Source organism: Amblyraja radiata, chromosome 46, assembly GCF_010909765.2.
Source record: "Amblyraja radiata isolate CabotCenter1 chromosome 46, sAmbRad1.1.pri, whole genome shotgun sequence".
NCBI lineage: Eukaryota > Metazoa > Chordata > Chondrichthyes > Rajiformes > Rajidae > Amblyraja > Amblyraja radiata.
Genome location: NC_046001.1, coordinates 7,160,206 through 7,180,394, shown reverse-complemented (window position 1 = coordinate 7,180,394; position 20,189 = coordinate 7,160,206). Strand labels below are relative to the sequence as shown.

Here is a 20,189-nt window from a genome sequence, read left to right as displayed (position 1 = left end):
CCACCCTGTAACCACACCTGTCTGGCATTGAATCCTTCCCGCCCTAGCACTTCTGAAAGAATGGATGCTTTGTGATGATTGAAGCAGAAGTTGGATAGATCATCAACTTAAGCACAAAGGGAAGCGATTGACTGCTGTCCAAAAAATATTAATTTCCAACTTATTTGCACAAAGCTGCCCGTTAAGGAAATCTACTGGCCCAGGTAATACGAAGGGGTCGGAAAACTCTAAAACAACCTTTCATTAGGAGAACAGGATGCTCATCACAGTCTAAAACATGGTGATCCACGGTGGGATCAATAGGCCGACTGACCCTTCACCAGTGCTGCTGCTGAAAAGAGTATTTTCCCTTCTGGAGACTCATCTTAATATTTCATCATTTCTCTGATGCTTTGGGTTTCTGCCTCAAAAGCAGCAGCAGAAATCCAATGGATTTTCACAAACCATAACAGCAAACCTCCCACCGTTTGGGATTAAAAATCCATTACATAAATGATTTTTCTTCCCAGAAAATAACTTCCTCTTTGCCAATGTTGTGGAGAGCATCAATAATAAGAGTTTTCATCTTTGTAACTCGGGGCACATAAGTGACTCATCTCCTGACACTCCAAAGCCTCTCTACCATCTACAAAGCACAGGTCAGAGTGGCTCACCATTTGCTAGTGCAGCCCGAACATGGATGATCACAAGAGATCACTTGATTGGTATCCCATCCCCCCACATCTATTCAAGCCCTCCTTCACTGGTGCACTATCACTGCCGTGTGTACCATCTCTAGAATGCAATAGAGCAACTCGCCAAGCTATTCTAACAGAGTGCTGTCTGTGTGGAGTTTGCACGTTCTCCCAATGACTGAGGATTTCCTCTGGGTGCTCCAGTTTCCTCCCAGATCCCAAAGGCATGCAGGTCAGTGGGTTAATTGGCCACCGCAACACATCTCCAGTGTGTTGGTCAGAGTTGGAATATGGGGGGGGGGGGGGGGGGGGGGGGGAGAAGAGTTGTGAATATGGAAGGTTTAGAATAATTGGGTGCTTGGTGTTCAGCACAGGCAGTGGGCCGAAGGGCCTGTTTCCATGCTGTTTGATAATGACCGTCACGGATTGGCAGTAAATGCTGACTATGGCAGCAATACCCACATCCTGTGAATGAATAATAATAAAAAAGAAATTACATTGTGTGGTTATACATTAGTGTGGAAAGGATGTGGTGGACATTGCTATTCCAAGTTAGAAACACCTACCGTGCCAGCAAGGAGACAAGTTTAAAAAGAGTCCAGAAGCACAGGCAACATTTCGACTCGTGATTCAGTGAGCTGCACTCATCTACATTAAATATCTTACATCAAAAAATTCGAGACTTCAAACACTATTGGGTCACAGGCACAATGAAGTCTTCAGCCAGCAATGGGAATATTCAGGAAGACATTTTACACACTGTTCTTCAGGTCGAGACCCATCCCTTCTGATCAGTTCTTGCTGCCAATCAAAGCACTGAACATATAAAAGATGGAATATACATTTCACATCTCAGAGTAGAATTGTTTCTCCTGTGCCCCTTTGCAAACAGAAGAAATATAATTCCTTTATCCTGTTTGGCAACCATCACTGGAACTGTGCAGTGAGCAGGGAAAGGTCTGAACTATGAAAGGGAAGTAACCATTCAAAAAAACACAAACTTCTTGACCTTGCAAGGTGCAAAAAATTTTCCAAATCAGAATGAACTAACTTGGTGCAATCCACTAAATGACTTAGCCTGTCATGTAAATAGCTAGACTTCAGTCGGCACTGCCATCAGCTTCAAATATTGAAAGAACTGGCACAGAACTGGCTATGGAACCGCCCCTTAATAGATTTCCGTTACAACAGTTGATGTGCAGCACCCATGCAAGATTTCAGGCAGAATACACTGTAACGTGACAGTAAGGTCTCCAAGTATCATCTCCTTTCCAGAATGTGGTCTAAGGCTACAATTAATCATTCAAGACATCATGTGCACATAAAAGGCATAGACTTATTTGAAAATTTATGTAATATACAAAATAAATCAGGAAGAGGAGATAAAGGGAGTGCTACCTTGTTTTGCCACACTGTTAGGCAGTTTCTCAAAGGCTGCAGTCATCATTATGCTGCAAATTGTGTACAAAAGTGCAAAGCAAGACGAGGATCCTTACCAGGTTCAATTTGCAGGTTTGCAAGGTAGCCGTTGGACACATCAGCAGGTAGCAGCTGCCTGGGACCTAACTTCCACTGAACTCCAGGCCCAGATAGACATTTTTCAGTTTCCAGTACCGCCTTTTTTTTTTAAAAACACAAAATAAGAACTCAGTTTCACGAATGTACTATCACCTTTTCCCATTAGTAATGTCTGTATCCTTGGGCAGGAACTGGAGTCTTTTCAGTTGCAGGATACAAAAGCTGGAACACATCCTTGCCAGACATTTCTAAGCATATTAACCCTTTGAAGGCAGCGGCAGCATTTTTGCATCAACATACAAAAAATCCATATTATCAGAACTTGTGTGATTTTGTAGGATGGTAGTCTGCTCTCATTGGGTCTAATTGTTAATGAGCAGATAGTATAAAACTCTTCACACTCCTGGCTAAGCCACAAGTATGACAGTCCTACTCCAGCTCCTGGCAGGCAAGCCCACAAAGCTGCCAAACACCAACATTAAATTGATAATCACATTCAGAGAGGCCATGAAAACTAGCAAAGCAAATGGACGCACGAAACTGGCAACAATTTCAGCATAACTTCTTCAGCAGTATCTTGGGATTCAGGATGACTTTCTACCACTCTGGTTTTGGGGGTTCCAAGGTGACCGATGAGTCCAGTGTGGGAACCACAGACTTCACCAGCTGAACAAAAAGGCAGCCTCTGGAACAGACAGAATCCCTGCTGAAGTTCCAAAACATGGCAGAGACATACTTTTGGCACAAACTCATAATCCAATCTGGGAGATGGAGAGCATGCCAGGGGATTTCAGAGGCCTTATTGTTCTTCAGCTGTCAGATGGCCTTTTCAACCTCTTGTCAGGCTGGTGTGGCCACGAGATTGTACCAGCTAGCGTGCTGCCACACTACACTGCACACAGGCAGAAACAATAGTATTGGACCGTGCTGTATGGGGATAGTACTGGAAGTCCATGAACGGGCAGTTCTTCAACTAACAGGCTCGGTGCCAGTTATTTCACTGTCTGAAGCGGATGGCAGCGCCTATTCAATGTCTAGTTAGTTATACGCCAGGCTGTCAATTATACAGCTGGGTTCATCGATTACACAGCACGCTCCCAAGTGCAGGTCATATCTGGAATAACAGGTAGTGCAGATGCCGGTTTACACCAAAGATAGACAAAATGCTGGAGTATCTCAGCAGGACAGGCAGCATCTCTGGAGAGAAGGAATGGGTGACGTTTCGGGTCGAGACCCTTCTTCCCAAGTGCTTTAAGTAAACCTCTGTTATAATAGGGCAACGTTAAAAACTGCTCAGGAGACACTTACTACACCTGTGCTGCGCAAATAAATAATTGAAGAGACACAGGTACCCGAGGCAAAACTATTTTAGTCAGTTGCACGAACTTTTATAGAAAAGATCTAAGCTCGCACAAGTAAATGTGCTCCGTACATGCAAATTGTTTGAAGAAGGGTCTCGACCTGAAACGTCATCCATTCCTTCTCTTCAGAGATGCTGCCTGCAACTGAGTTACTCCAGCATTCTGTGTCTATCTTCTGGAATAACACTAATTCAAATGGTGCTAAATCTGACCTCATTGATCATCCAAATGATCTCTTGATTTCTAAATAGATGGAAACATAGACAATGCTTCCTTTCAATACACAAAGAACCACAGTTCAACAAAAACAAAGAAAATATATAATTTAATTGAGAAATAAAGTGCAGGTTTTCCCATGTACTCATTATTTAAAGACAAAAGGTAGCTGACATGCATGCAGTCGATATACATGACATCTCTGCTCGTAGTTTAGGGGATGAATAATCACTTGATCAAGTAGAAGGCATGTTAGCACTGGGAATTCTCTGAGCTGGAGGAATATTAAACTCAGCAGAACAAACATGTCCCCAAGTGCTTTAAGTAAACCTCTGTTATAATAGAGCAATGTTAGTCTTCTGCTCAGGAGACACTTACTACACCAGTGCTGTGCTATATAAATCACTGAAGAGACACAGGTGTCGTCGCTGAGGCAACACTATTTTAGCCAGTTGCACAAATTTTAATAGAAAAGATCTATGCTAGCACAAGTAAATGTGCTCCGTGCATGCAAATAGTGTTAACATTTCCAATGACCACAGATGTAACATGTTTGACTAATATTCTGGAGTTCCTCGAGCATGCGTTTTGGTAAAATAGATGTGGGGAAAACTGGTAGATGTCGTGCGCTTGGTTTTTGTTTAGGTCCCAGAAACGTTGGCCCGCAAGCACATGGAATTAGGGATAACATACTAGGGATGAGAACTGGTTATAACAGAGAAACCAAAGAGCGGGAATAAATGGATCCTTCTTAAATCGTTGAGGGGATGAAGTGGTGTATTTTTAAGTTGGTGGATGGCACCAAACTGGGTGTGGTGATGGTTAGGATGTAAAATGTCATCAAGACGACATGGACATGTTGCGCGAGTGAATGAACATGGCAGTTAAAATATACAGAAAAAAGAAACACACCAGTTTGTCCATTGGAGGTCCATTGTTGGTGGACATTGTAGAAAAGCAGAGTATTTGTTAAATGGTAGGTGTTGAAATTTAAAGGGATCGGAGGACCAAGGTGCTCGTAAACAAGTCACTGAAGGCCAGAACGCAGATACAGCAAACAATTAAGAGGAGAAATAGTATTTTAGCCTTTATGACGGGATTTGGAGTACAGGAATAAGGGGATCTTATTGCAATCGTATAGGGCCTTGGCAAGATTACACTGGAGTATTGTGCACAGTTTTAATCTTCTTGCCCAAAAAAGTATGTAATTGCCACCGGGAGTGCATCAAATATTTACTAGACTGGTTCCAGGAATGGCTCATTTACTGCACTAGGAGAGATGAAGTAGCCTAGGTCTGTGTTTTCTGGAGTTCAGATGAATGAGAGATCTCATGAAAGCTTGCATAATTCTAAAAGGGCTTGACAGGTTGGACGACAGGGAGGATATTTCAGTCTGAAGGAGGGCTACAACCCAAAATGTCTGTCCTTATCCCTCCACAAATGCTGCCTGACCGACAGAGTTCCTCCAGCAGTCTGTTTTTTGCCTCAACAAGAAAATTAGATTTCATGATTCCAATCACACAAAAAATTGTGATGAACATATACCAGTGTCTAGTCTGAGCTTCAATAAATAAATTACCTAATGAGGCCACAATTTGAGGCAAAAGGAGACGCTCTCAGCGACAAACTAGCTACAAACCTTTGAGCTTTCTTCGTATTGAACCGAGATCCAGCCAACGTCAGGGATGGGAAGAACTCTTGGTGATCCAGCATGAGATGGCTTTGATAATGCCGCCGTCAAGGATTCAATACATCTGCCTTACCCGCACCACAACATTCAGGCAGGCATTTCAGCAAGTCATGGGACCAAGTGTGACCATGGCATTTTGTATCCTAGGATTATCAGCGTATTAATGAGAAAGCAACGCGAGCAAAAGGGGAATAAGAGATGGCAAAGGATGGAACCTTGGAGCCTGCAAGTTCAGGAAGAGAAGCTTTGTGCAATGTAGAGGACGCACAGGCTGTAAGATAGCAATACTAAAGAGGTTTAAGAAGGAACTGCAGATGCTGGAAAATCGAAAGTAGATAAAAGTGCTGGAGAAACTCAGCGGGTGCAGCAGCATCTATGGAGCAAAGGAAATAGGCAATGTTTCGGGCTGAAACCCTTCTTCAGACTGATGTAGGGTGGGGGGGGGGCGGGAAGAAGAAAGGAAGAGGAGGAGCCAGAGGGCTGAGGGAGAGCTGAGAAGGTGAGGAGACAATAAGGGCTACCGGAAATTGGAGAAGTCAATGTTCATGCCGTTGGGGTATAAACTGCCCAAGCGAAATATGAGGTGCTGCTCCTCCAGTTTCCAATACTAAAGAGGAACAGCTTCACTTACTGCACTGTAAAAAAATTATTAATATATCCACTATCCTCAGAAGTAACCCGTCTTTCTCCAATTTTCAAAATTATATTCACTCATAAGATTCAAATCATTGATGTAAATGGTGCTTTTCTTTAAAATTTAGGATGAATACATACATCTATCCACTGAAGACACTCACAGGAGAACAGATTGGTATATTGTTGAGGGGTTACCAGAGTAATTAAATTATCTGCCAGCAACCCAATGCAACAGTTCAAGGTACGTTAGGCACATCCCTTGAGCCCGGCCTGATCAAAGGAGCTATGGAAAATTCAACCTGTGTGGAAACTGGCCTTGTAGTGTCACATTTCCGTTAAAACTAACAGTGCAAAACACGAAGCCTTTCAAGACTTTTTTTTCCCCTGCCACCCATGGATGTGATCTTGAATTCTCCACATCATTCAACCAGCCCCAATACCATGAAATCACTATGTGTGATATTAGCCTCTCACGCTCAACGTGTCCCATTGAAACTACTTTGTCCCTCAATGCTAATTAACTCAGTCCAGGCAAAGAGTCAGTACTAGTGCATTGAACAGCGGCAATGTTGCATTTACACAGCACCACTTCACACTGCAGGATTTTCAACATATCTTTTGGAAAAGCTGCAAGATACGAGGCCGGAAGTTACATCATAAAACCCACAAAGAGCAAGACGAGAGTAGATGCGAAGGTCTCAAAATACAAGCCCTGAACAGGCCGTTTCATGCCAGGTTTATTCAAAATCATTGGAAGCGATTGCCTTTGCTCAGTGCCTTTGTCCCTAGCAAACCCCTCAACTACTCTATGTGAAAAGTAGGAGCAGCGCAAATGGGTTTAAGGCCAAAAAAAAACACAATTGATTTTGTGCTCAAAAAGTTGCATGTTCACGCTAATCCAAATACCACCATAGAAATGTGTAGCGGGACTGAAAAAAGGAGTATACCACAAAACTTGAATGACTGGAATTTTTACCACATTAACAGATAAGGGAATACCACATTTTACATGAATACAATATTAGAATTGCTTGAAAAATGAAAATAGCCTTGATGCCCCAGCACATAGTATGTGTACTTAAGCTAGTGTCATGGAGGCAATGCCAGGATGGATATAATGATACGTGCATCACTGAACACAAAGGCGAACTTTGAGACAGAAATCTGAACTTTGAGACATGACCTAATTTGGGTGCAACAACTGCTGTATCAGTCTCTAAACCACAGGCTGCTGCCAATTCCCCTACACACCACTCTCGATTCTCCCCTGTGCTGTTGAGGAAGTGCATACAGGAAGCAGATTTGTTTTGCCCATTGTAGGGGCTGGTTTTTGAGCTGCAGAAGAATGGGAGGTCAACTATACCCTTACCCCATTTCCCATCCAGTTTTAATTCATTGTGGCATGGGCATGGGGTGTGTGTGTGTGTGGGGAGGGGGAGGGGGGGGGGGGGGGTTGGGAAGCAGCTTTTGTTAACACAAATTTGTAATCAGTCCATTTGTTGTGACAAACGTACAGCTGGGATTGGCTCTGTGCAGAGAGAAAGATATATACGGATACATACAAAGCCTGTTCTGACTGCAGGCAAAAAGAAAAATGATTTAACTTTATTTATATTGATGGCGTGCAGATAGTCCCTTGTAAGGACGAATGGAAACACCAAATTCAATTTGATCCTGTGAGAGAATTATATGTGACAGTGGCCGCACCGGAGGGATCTAAATCTAATCGAGTCAATTCCCTTGAAGCTTGGGCAGAGTTTCTTGCGTTTTCATCCACGGTTCCTATTGTCTCTTGTCTGCTGCCACAAAAAAGTAACTGGAACTGAATCAGTTTGATTAATTTCAAGAAGATAATTATGTCATTTGCCAGCTGGATGTTAAAAGATAATATATTGCCAGGCTACTGCCTTGTTGTTGCAAGGTACATGTATTCTAGATGTCGATTGACAGAGGTGGGGGTGGGGAGGAGAGCTATGGAAAAGTTTTTTGGAACTTTAACAATCAATTTATTCAGGGCTACTTGTCAGCACAGTGCAATTTCTTCAATCCATTAAATTCTTGCTTCACCCTTACTGAAAGCAATTTTATATGATAACACATCATTCGAAGTTTTATGCAGTTTTATTGCATTATGGCAAAATGGATCGGATGGGATTCATAAGCTTGTGTTACTACATTTCCTTTCAGCCAACAATGAATCATTCTTTCTTTCCTTGATCGGCTGCTTTGATCTGTCGTTTTCACACCTTACATTCTCTTTGTACCCTTCCATACCTCCAGTTTTCCTGACTCTCGGTCTGAAGAAAGGTCTCGACCCAAAACGTCACCCATTCCTTCTCTCTGGATATGCTGCCTGTCCCGCTGAGTTACTCCAGCATTTTGTGCCCATCTGCTTGTGTGTTAGTGCACTTGATTCAGGGTAAACAAAGCCTCTCCGAGAGGCCACACCGGAGACTTTTTTTTGTTTTGCATTAAAAGGTTATAAATTCATCAAAAATGCACAATATGAATTCTGTGTTTAGGAACAAATACATAAAACTAGATGCTGAAAAAAAATAGCTGGAACCACTCAGCAGGTCGAACACCCTTTGTCTGAAAAGGGAAGAAGAGAAACAAAGGCTGTTAAGCTGCAGGAAGTGCGAGGAAGGGGGGGGGGGGGGGGTGAGAAATGTCTCCAATAGGGTAAAACCAAGATGTGAAACAGTAACTTGGTTTCTCTTCCAGAATTTCCAGTTGATTTTTAGATTTCTAGCACCTGCAGTTTTTCCCTTTTCATTTTCATGAAAAATGACATACTGTATTGATCATCACCCTGGAGATTTAGTCTCACCTCCATATTGCGATACTCGTGTTACATTTGACTAGGTCACGTACCTCGGACTACGCCGTCAGCACGGCGAGTTGCTGTCAAATTATCAAGATCCAGAGTAGATACTTGCATCCACTCCTATTTATAGTGCATTTCCCAATGGTGTAAAGGTTCATTGTTTACGCAGTCACAATATCTCATTTTGCTGGCAGATGATGATTGGTTTCAATTCAAATGGGTTTGTCTCGGGGAAACTGACTTTAATACAGGGCACAAAGGGCAGTAGGAAATAACCCCATTTGGAATACTGTATCAACCCATGATAGTCTTGCATCCAATTATAGAACAGGGGACAAGTTTAAAGGGAGTCGTTGCAATATACTGTTCTGATTCAAGCCATAGTTCAGGAAAAAATGCAGAATCTTTCAAAAATAGAACCATGCTGTTTGCACACAAGATACTGTAGCTTGATGAGAAATATTCTGACCCATATACCTTGAAACCCAGGAGATTGTTGAGGCTATGGATTAATATCAGAAGCACATCTACAAGGGCAGTGTCTTTCCTCTGTTAGTTGCAAAATTCTATCACACTTTTTTCAACTTCTTCAATGACAAATTAGTTTATTAGAATGCTTTAATAACAGTACAAAGTCCTTATGTCGGTTCTGAAACTGTGGCAATTTAAATCATTCTGCAGCTACATTGGATTGAACTAACCTGGTATACATAAGCACACAAAGCTGACATTTCCAATTTGTTCAACTGATGTTCTTCAACTAATTGTTCTGTTTGCTTGTTCAGTAAAACAACAATTTCAGTGTTTAATCAAAAAATAATGCCACACCTGGACTTTAAATTTCTTACAACCACACTGGCCACAACTGACATTTTAACTTGCGAACCATTTTCTGTACTACATTATTAATGGAAGGTGACGTTTTCTAACTGAAAATAAAGTTCCATTTCTCAGTAGAAGCACGACACCAAATGATACAGATTAAAGTGCCAAAATTAACGTACAATAATAATAATAATAATAAATGTTATTTATGGGCGCCTTTCAAGAGTCTCAAGGACACCTTACAAAAATTGAGCATGTAGAGGAAAAACATGTAAGGGGAATGAAATAAATAGTAGAGACATGACTAGTACACAAAGTAAAGACAGAATTCAATACAAAACACAGTACGAGGCAATTAATGCACAGATGAAAAGGGAGGGGGACGTGGGGCTAAGGATAGGCAGAGGTGAAGAGATGGGTCTTGAGGCGGGACTGAAAGATGGTGAGGGACACGGAATTGCGGATCAGTTGGGGGAGGGAGTTCCAGAGCCTGGGAGCTGCCCTGGAGAAGGCTCTGTCCCCAAAACTGCGGAGGTTGGACTTGTGGATGGAGAGGAGACCGGCTGATGTGGATCTGAGGGACCATGAGGGTTGGTAGGGGAAGAGGAGGTCAATGAGATATGGGGGGGCCAGATGGTGGAGGGCTTTGTAGGTGAGGATCAGGATTTTGTAGGTGATCCGGTGGGAGATGGGAAGCCAGTGAAGTTGTTTGAGGACTGGAGTGATGTGATGCCAGGATTTGGTATGGGTGATGAGTCGGGCGGCTGCGTTCTGGACCAGTTGGAGTCGGTTGATGTAGGTGGAGCTGATGCCAAGGAGAAGTGAGTTGCAATAGTCCAGTCGGGAGGAGATGAAGGCATGGATGAGTCTTTCAGCAGCAGGCGGTGTGAGAGAGGGTCTGAGTTTGGCGATGTTGCGGAGATGAAAGAAGGAGGTTTTAATGACATGGCGGATGTGAGGCTCAAGGGAGAGGGTGGAATCAAAGATCACGCCAAGGTTGCGGGCCTGGGGAGATGGGGAGACAGTGGTGCCGTCGATAGTGAGAGTGGGGTTATTGATTTTGCTGAGTGTGGCTTTGGAGCCTATGAGGAGGAATTCTGTCCAGTAGAGGCACTACAATCAGCCACAATTGAGGAGTGGAGAGGGGGAAAAAACCCCAATCCAAGCTGATTTTGTGCATCAGCATTCAATACTCCTGCACGGTTCGTATGTGGCCTCCTTAAATCACCTTTCCGATTCCTCCTCCTCCCCGAGCAACAATAATCAAAGCAGCAGATGAACCGGGAGAGGTGGAGACAAGTGCCGTTACACGTATAAAGCCTTCCAATGTCAATATTTTATCTTTGCATTTGTCTTTGAGATTTGGGGGACGTGAGGTAAAATAGTACAGAGGCTGTAAATATTCTGTTTAATCATCAGCTAGGGAGAGAGATGTTGTGGGCAAGGGAACTGGCAGGTGGGTGAAAATCAGTTGCAAAGATCCAAAATTAGTGGCAGCGGCTCAACACAGTGGCTCGGCCTTTCAAAATAAATTGATCCGAATAACTTGCAGCACTACGTGCAGATCTGGTCGCCCAGCTGTACTGGGCAAAGGATGTCATTAAGTTGGAAATGTTGCAGATGAAATTCACCAGGATATTGCCTTGGCTTGCAGGCTTGAGTTATAGGGACACTTGGGAAAGGTTGGGACTTTTTCTTTACAATGTGGGCGGATGAGGGGTGAGCTTATTTAGGCGTACAAGATCATGAAGGGCACGGATAAAGTGAACACTCACAGTCTTATTTTCCCAGGGTAGAGGATTCTAAAACTAAAGGGCATCGGCTCAAGGTTTTCGGGATTTCGGGTAAATTTTTATTCCACTCAGAGGGCAATCTGTATCTGGGATGAGCTGCCTAACGAAGCTATAGAAGCAGATACAATTACAACTTTTAAAAGACATTTGGACAGATAGATGGATAGGAGGGTTTAGAGGGCTGTGGACCGAATTCAAGTAAATAGAATTGGCGAAAAATGGCAACTTGATTGGCATAAACAAGGGCTGAAGGGCATGTTTCCATGCTGTACAGCGAATGATTTAATGACTAAATTGAAACCCATCCAAGATTGAATAACAGACACACCAGCAATGGAGGGGCTTTAGGTGTCAGAGAGAGCTGGTTCATGACATCAAACAACAATTAAAAGAGTGACATTTAAATGTGGAAGAAGTGCATGGAAAAGTCTATACAGGACTCCAGAAGCAATAGTGCAGGGGCAGGAAGGGAGGCCAGTGCTGGTGACATCGTAACTGTGATCAAAAGCCAGTGGAATGAAATGAAGGCAATTTCATGGAAATGGACGTGGTTTTTCCAGTTCACAAAAAAATTCGACTTCAAACTTAAATTGGAGGAACAGCTTGTGCATTTGCTGAACTGACATTGACTCATAAGTTAATCTTCCAACTGGAGGGAGATGATTGGATATTGGGTGTGGCATAACTGAATGTACTTTTGAAAAAAACTTCACATTCCAGTATTGAAATCTAATTGAAGATTGAGAAGCAGAGTGTCCTGTTAGTTCTTGACTGTTTCAAATTAAAACTGCTGTGCTGTATTGCAGGTACGCTGCATACTAGCTTCCTCTGGCTAGAGGTTCCTGGATACCCTTTCTGACAAGAAAGCAATTTAAAACTAGCAGTATGATTATAGTACGTTTGCTCCACCATTTGAAGCTGCAGCTTGCAATATTAAAATTGTTTACTTTAATTTATCAGGTTTTAGAATTATTACCATCACAAGCTCAAGACATTTATATTACTGATGGATGCAGAGGATGTAAATCTCACTAAAACATTATCCTATTGCTTCCTCCTTGTGCAAATGACAATTCTTCTCCCCAAGTGGCACAACTTAAGAAATGGCCAACTTAAAAAAGGAGCCAATGCCTGCAAGTGCCAGGTACAGGCAGGCATAGGTAGGCGAAATATGTAGGAAGGAACTGCAGATTGCTGGTTTAAACCAGAGATAGACACAAACAGCTGGAGTAACCCAGGCAACATCTCGGGAGAGAAGGAATGGGAGACGTTTCGGGTCGAGACCCTTCTTCAGACCCGAAACGTCACCCATTCCTTCTCTCCAGAGATGCTGCCTGTCCCGCTGAGTTACTCCAGCTTTTTGTGTCTATCTTAGGCAATAGGTAGGCATTAATGAATTAACTTGGGGTGCTTCAGTGAAATATTCATTTCAACAACACATCAATTTACTTACAGTACATAAGTAGACTCCCACTCAATTCTGACAAAGCCATTTGTTGTATTTATAATTATTAGGTGGGGAAAGAGGCATCCGCCTGACACAAATTCAACTCAGCGCATGGAATACCTAGTGCAGGAAAAGAGAACTAATATTTGGATATGAACCTATTCTGAATATTTTACTCCAAGTCTAGACATAACGGTTAGACAAGAGTAAAATATATAAGGGAAAATACAATAAATGATTAACTGTAATACTAAACGTATGACTGTTATTTATGTATTGTATTTTGATTATTAAATATTATCTGTGTGTACTGTGCTTACAGGCCTGTAAACTGCAGCAAGTAAGAATTTCATTGTTCCGTTGTCGGTACATATGACAATTAAACACTCTTTGCTCTTGAACCTATACTGACCCTGCTTTCCGAGCGCGTTTCCATTTCTCAACCTGAACACCCTTCATTATATGCAAAATACTCATTAACTATTTCTTCATTGAACAATGCTTTTGAATGACACAGAATTGGCTGCAATGTGTGTCTTTCGAGGAGACACACAGAGTCATTTTTTGCTTAATACTGTTGGAGCAAAGTGGGTGTTGCAAAGTCTTAAATGAAGAATGAGATCATGAATTGAATCTTGCAATCAAGTTGCCTCTCCATTACAACCATTATGTAACCACACAGCCATTTTGACTACACAATCCTCCACCCCCATGAGCAGTTGATGTTAATATTCCATTTAGTTTAGTTTAAATTAACCCTTATATATTTAAGAATCATCACTGCTCCACCTTCAGCATAATGTAACATCAGCTCATTTTTGGTTGGTCAGATGTCCTAACTGGTCATATGTCCTCTACAGGTAAGAGTTATGGTCAATTCTAAAATTTACCTCTGGCCAGTGGCTACATCATTTAACAGGTGACAAGGTCCTATCACTTGCCTTCCAATTCAGTTATAGAACGATAGTCATACAGCACGGAAACAGGCCCTTCAGCCCAACTTGCCCATACCGACCAAGATGTCCCCTCTATGCTAGAACTACCTGCCAGTGTTTGGGCCATATCCCTCTAAACCATGTACCTGTCTATCCATAAAATGAATCTATCCTTTACTCAGATGCTTCAAATGTGTGAAGACAGGACCAGTTGAACAATGAACACACATCTTTAAGTTCTAGTTGCCGTCGCCCATCACTTGATTTCTTTGTCACCTACTGGACCATCACTCAGCTTTCTTGTGTTTAAACAATGCTTAAAAAAATAAATATTGTGCGCAAGTTTGTTACCGGATAACACAAAAACCTCATTGGGTGCAGGCACCCCGATTTGATTCGAGATACTATTTTGATACATTAATTATGGAATACAGTCACTCTCCATAATACACTTGAGAACAAGGAACTTTAATTAAATTCCCCTCTTTTTTTTCACCCTGCCTTTATTGACCACCGAGTCTAATCTACATCGTTCTGCCCTGAGAATTCACTGTGGGGTTCCTGTATACATTGCATGACCTCAAAGTCTTTTCATCTGTTTTTTTTTTTTAACTGATGTGGGAATTTGATTGACATGGGAAACGTCATCCATCAGTTAACTTGTATAAACGGCCTCATGCTGTTACATTTTCAGCCTCCGAGATACGGACAGAAGACACAATGGGTATACTACTATGTTCTCTTGTAAGCAATTTACCAGGATCAGTGCCAATTGTCAACTCTGGCCAAGCAAACAATAAAAATGCACTAGTTACCAGTTTAAAAAGGGTAGCTGGTTTACAAAAAATGGTTGCCGTAGCGTTTGCAATATTCTGGTTATGCCAGTAGATGTTGAAGCTCCCTTGACGCTTTAAGGTTCAGGCCCTTCGGCCCAACTTGCCCACGCCAACCAATATGTCCGACCTGCCTACATTAGTCCCACCTGCCTGCGTTTGGCCCATATGCCTCTAAACCCGTTATATTCATGTACCTGTCCAAATGTTTTTTTAAATGTTGTGATAGTAGCTGCCTCAACTACCTCCTCCAGCAGCTCGTTCCACATATTGCTACCACCCTTTGTGTTAAAAAAGTTGCCCCTCACCTATGTCTTCTAGTTCTCAATTCCCCAAATCTGGGGAAAGGTCTCCGTGCATTCACCATATCTATTCCGATCACAATCTTATACACCTCCACAAGATCACCCCTCATTCTCCTGCACACCAAGGAATAAAGAACTAGTCTGCTAAACCTCTCCCTGTAGGTCAAGCCCTTGAGTACTGGCAGCATCCTCGTAAATCTTCTATGCACCATTTCCGGGTAAAACAACATATTTCCTATAACAGGGTGACTAAAACTGTACACAATACTCTACATGTGGCCTCACCAGAGCCCCATGACTATAAGAGTTATTATACGTCCAGCAGGCAATTAGTTGCAATGATGCCTGATATTTGAAAGACATGCCAAGGCACTGGGAGATATTTATTCCAGGAATGAATAGCACCTCATAATTCATTGTCAATAAGATTGCATATTTCTGCAGGAACCAATTGTAAACCAGAACCCACCTGCACAAAAAATGCAACTTAAAATCGGATGTTTCATTTTCTATGGAAAATCCACACGTTAGAAAATAGTAAACCACAAACTGCAAAACCACTGCCTCAACTCTAGTGACCTGGGTTCAATCTTGACCTCTGGTGCTGTCTGTGTGGAATTTGTACTTTCTCCATGACTGTGTGGGTTTTCCCCAGGTGCCTCCCAGTTTCCTCCCATATCCCTAAAATGTGTGTATTGTGCACAAGTTCATTGGCCACTGTAAATTTCCCCCTAGCGTGAATGTGAGTGGTAGAATCTGGGAAGAGTTTATGGAAATGCAAGGAGAATAAAATGTGTTGGTGCAGCATTCGTATAAAACTGGGTGATTGGTGGTTGGCACAGACTGTTTCCATGGTCTGTCCTTCTACTAATCTCATTTCAATTACCAACAATTACATGATTCATATTGACCGATTTCTGTCAATTTTCAACCTATACAAATAATTCTGGTATTCTATTTGCCAAGTGATCGCCTCTGAGTGCAGTTACCTTGTAGCCCCTCTATATTTCTGCTGACCACTTTTTAAACAACTCTTCTGCTTGGCAAGGTGAAGTTCTGGGGTCTATAGCATTTTCCATTCTGTTGATCCAGTACCTAAAGGCAAGTCAAGCACAACCAGTAGCCTGGAAACGGTCTCAAACAATACTTCAGCAGACCACCCTGCATTAATTAGAACAGGGGTCACACACGGCCCACTCACCAGCTACAGACCACACATACAAACACATCAAAACTCAAATCTATTGCCAAACCTCATCAAATTCGAGAGTTTCTGTCCTTGAGAAGCTGCATTGAAATTCCTAAACCAAATTGCAGCCACAGCCATATATTCAAACAAGAATAGTGTGGTTTACCAAAAACAAATTAAACACTATTATTATTTAATTATAACATTGGGTTGTGTGTACAAACACATTAAACTAGCAGTCAACCATGCACAAAAATATCTTTAGCTTTTAATTAAAGTGACAAGTAACTTTTTAATAGCTCTGCAAAGTGCCACCAGAATGATGAGCAAGTTGAGGATTAGGTCGCAATACTATTTAAACTTCATTTGCCATTGTCCTCCTTTGCAAGGTACAGAAGATAAGAAACCAGATCGGCCCTCCAGGACAAATAGAAATTCTTTAGATCAAATGTGCAGCTGGTAACAGTGAATAACATGTTGGAAAGTGATGATGAACACAATGTTTCACACATGGAGAACACAGATCTGGTTCTGCATACCCAAGATAATAACTGGCTGGACAACGATTTGTATGGCATCAGCAAGTATTTAATTGTAACTACAACACACTAGTCATGGCCACACTGCACAATACTTTGTTGTTAGAAACAGCCAACCGTCAACTAATTTAAGATGATAACAACTTCTGGATTAGATGATTATTGGTTGAAGTCCACTTTAGGATTTCACCACACAGTTGAGATTGACACACCCAAGTTCGGGCTGTACTACCACAAGGATACCCTTCAAGTGGAGGCATTAGATGAGGTTTGGCCTTCTTGTTCAGATAGTTGAGACACTTTAAAAAGCTGTGCAGTTATCCTGGCCAACACTCCTTTAAACAAATGCCACTTTCTTGTTTGTAATAATCAAGGATCGTGCATCGAAAACAAAAACTGACACCACGTTTGTCTGCATAATTCAGCATGTATTTGAGCACTATATACAAATGCATTCTTAGAACTTACCCCGAGATTTCAATTTTAAGTTATTATTTTCCGGTTTTGCCTTGTCTCAACACATTGTATGTAGCACTGAAATAGTTTCCCTTGTACTGCATCCATAAATTTCAATCATACATGCCCAGAAATACATTGTATATTTCAGATCACACAGTACATCCATTAAATTAAAGTTATGTTATGAGCATCAGATCATCTTTAACATGTTGATTTAGTGATATTTTTAAATCTGAAATGTATCCTAACAGCAGCTATAACTACATATATTTGATTAAAATTCTTACTCCAGGAAACAAAATGACAGATTATTTTCTGGGATCTCAGCCAAGTGGCATTTTTCAGGTGTGCCAAAATAGTGAGTATTGACAAGCCATTTACTCAACACACCTGATCCTGTTCACACCTCATGTGCACAAAATATACTTTCTTGCAGTAGTCACGTGATATACAGCAGGAGAGGACAGTTTCACCCCCTCCACCAACACCAGAATGCTCACTCCAGCAGATAGGCAACGTTGGAGAGATTGAGAGAAGAAGATTGCTCCATCTGGCTCAGTTCCACAGTACCTAATACATGTATCAATTCAGCCATCAGAGGGTTGAAAAATATTTGCCTACTAAAATGTATCACTCTGTTCCTGTGCTGTACTATTCTATGTTCTATGCATTCTCTTAAATTTGGGGAATTTTGGAACCCAGACCTTGAGACGGTGATACTTATCCATCAATGGTTTTAATTATCTCTTTCACAATTTATTCGGGGAACCTGGTTCTTTAACATGTTAAAGTAGTAGTGATATTTTAGTGAATCTGTGGAATTCTCTGCCACAGAAGGTAGTTGAGGCCAGTTCATTGGCTATATTTAAGAGGGAGTTAGATGTGGCCCTTGTGGCTAAAGGGATATGGAGAGAAGGCAGGTACAGGATACTGAGTTGGATGATCAGCCATGATCATATTGAATGGCGGTGCAGGCTCGAAGGGCCGAATGGCCTACTCCTGTACCTATTTTCTATGTTTCTCTCACCCCTCGCTTCTCCCCAAAATAACTGAATCCAGGGATTTGTAGCAAACTCTGCTGAATTGAAAGCCTCTCTACATCAAATTGTGATGTTTTCTTTCTTTCTTTTTTTTTTTTTAAACTTTCCTCCTCCCTACTTTACTTCTCCGAAATCATCGCAACTAGTTTAACAAAACACTTTGGACATTAAATTATTCAAAGGGAGCAGCCATCTTAACCCTTTGCGAGCCTCAATTCCACACACCCAATACCAGACAAACATGCATACACGTCCCATTGTATAATGATGGTTTAATATCCACATGGATGGAGCAGTCATACATAAAACCATAGGAAACAAACTAAATGTATCGACAGCAGCCTCAACCCCCTAACCTTTTGTCAAAGTCAGTTATGTTAAGAAAGTTCCGGAAAATGTCACTCAGGAAACTTTCTGTTTAAAAAAAAAAAAAAAATTACCGAAAAGAGTGAATTGTAATTCGTCGCGGAAACCACAGAGATATTTTACCTTTAAATGCCAAATTTCTGCTTCCTTAAAATGAAATGTGAAAAGTTTCACAGTCAATAAATATTGATTCAGGCACAAGGCGATTTCTCCCGTCAGTTTCAATTCCGTTTCACGTTACTCTCGGTCAAAAGTTTTGCAACAAATAAGCGTCAAGTATTCGGTCTCATTAACTCAATGAGCCCATCAGGCATAAAACAGCACCTTAAAGTTGTCTTTAACTGCAAAACGAGATTGCAAAATATGACAAGGCAAGTTGCTGAAGTACCTTAGATCGAGCGGAAGGAAGGAACAGCAGCAAGTGTAGGAAGTGCAGAAACTTCAGACTGTCCTGGTCTTGGGGCCGTGTCAGGAACAATTCACCCGAGCCGCCGCTCTGCATTCAGTGAGTCGGGGAAGGGCGGCTCGCCAAAAAAAAAAACCCTGAACGTGATTTTGCAAAGTGATGGGGGAGGCAGCCGCGACTTGCTGTTAAAATGTAAAGAAAGAGAAGCACACAACTAGGCTGCAGAGTCTCCCACTGTTGCAGCAGGTGGAAAGCTACTCCAGGGATTCCACCGGGTCCTAGCGCCCCAATGCGCTTCATTTTCCATTTATCCCAGAAGGCTGAACCGTCACGTTTTTAAAAATGTATTTTAAAATCCACAAAGAAATTTTATTAAGCCAAATGTAGAACAATGAAAACAAATAACGTGGATAAAATAATAACATGTATTTGTGAATTGGGCGAATTCATAATTGGATAGTGGAACTGCCAACATTGAGGAAAATGGTAAGAGTGAGATCTGTGATCAACAGAAGTGACTAATTTGGATTCAACTTGGATTCATTCCTAACTGTGCATTCACTTAATTTCTTTCAAGTATATCCGTTGGTGTCAGACAACAAGTCCCACAAATACCATTAATAACATCGTTTTGTTGATGAGCGAAGAACATCAGGTGGGATAAGGATGCAAGATCTCAAATATAAACAAAAAAATGCTGGAACCACTTAACAGGTCAGACGAACGCTGCCTGATTTGTTGAGTCCTTTGCATATTCTGTTTTTATTTTAGATTTCCAGCATCTACAGTTTTTTTCCATATTTTCCAATGTTTCATGGGCAGTTGAAGGTTACTTGTGAGTTTTATCAATTGCAGATTGCTTTGTATTTATCTTCGTTAGAAACTCCTGACTTTTAAACGTTCCACCAACTTAAAAATGCATTACCTACGTGTCTCTCATGACAGAGTCAGAGTGAATCATACCTGACGTGCACTACGATCGGGTGACTGCCAACGTTTCCTTACAGTTGTCGAGGCATATGGGTCTTTTACGATCGCTACAATTAAGATCAGTTCATCGACACAATGTTTTCAATCCCTGCCCTCTAAATCAAAAGCATGTAGTAATCTTCTACAGGTTCAGTAATGAG

General features: G+C 41.6%; 1 protein-coding gene across 1 annotated transcript in view; it reads right to left on the bottom strand.

Annotated features, from left to right (window-relative positions):
• The window catches only part of galnt6 (polypeptide N-acetylgalactosaminyltransferase 6), a 57,771-nt gene extending 38,488 nt beyond the window's left edge, over positions 1 to 19,283 (bottom strand). Inside the window, exons 1-2 of the mRNA XM_033015511.1 lie at positions 19,042 to 19,283; positions 18,728 to 18,800 (exon numbers count right to left, since the gene is read on the bottom strand). The gene's annotated coding sequence lies outside the window, so the exon portion shown is untranslated. The remainder of the gene's footprint in view (positions 1 to 18,727; positions 18,801 to 19,041) is intronic.
• Positions 19,284 to 20,189: the final 906 nt, after the last annotated feature.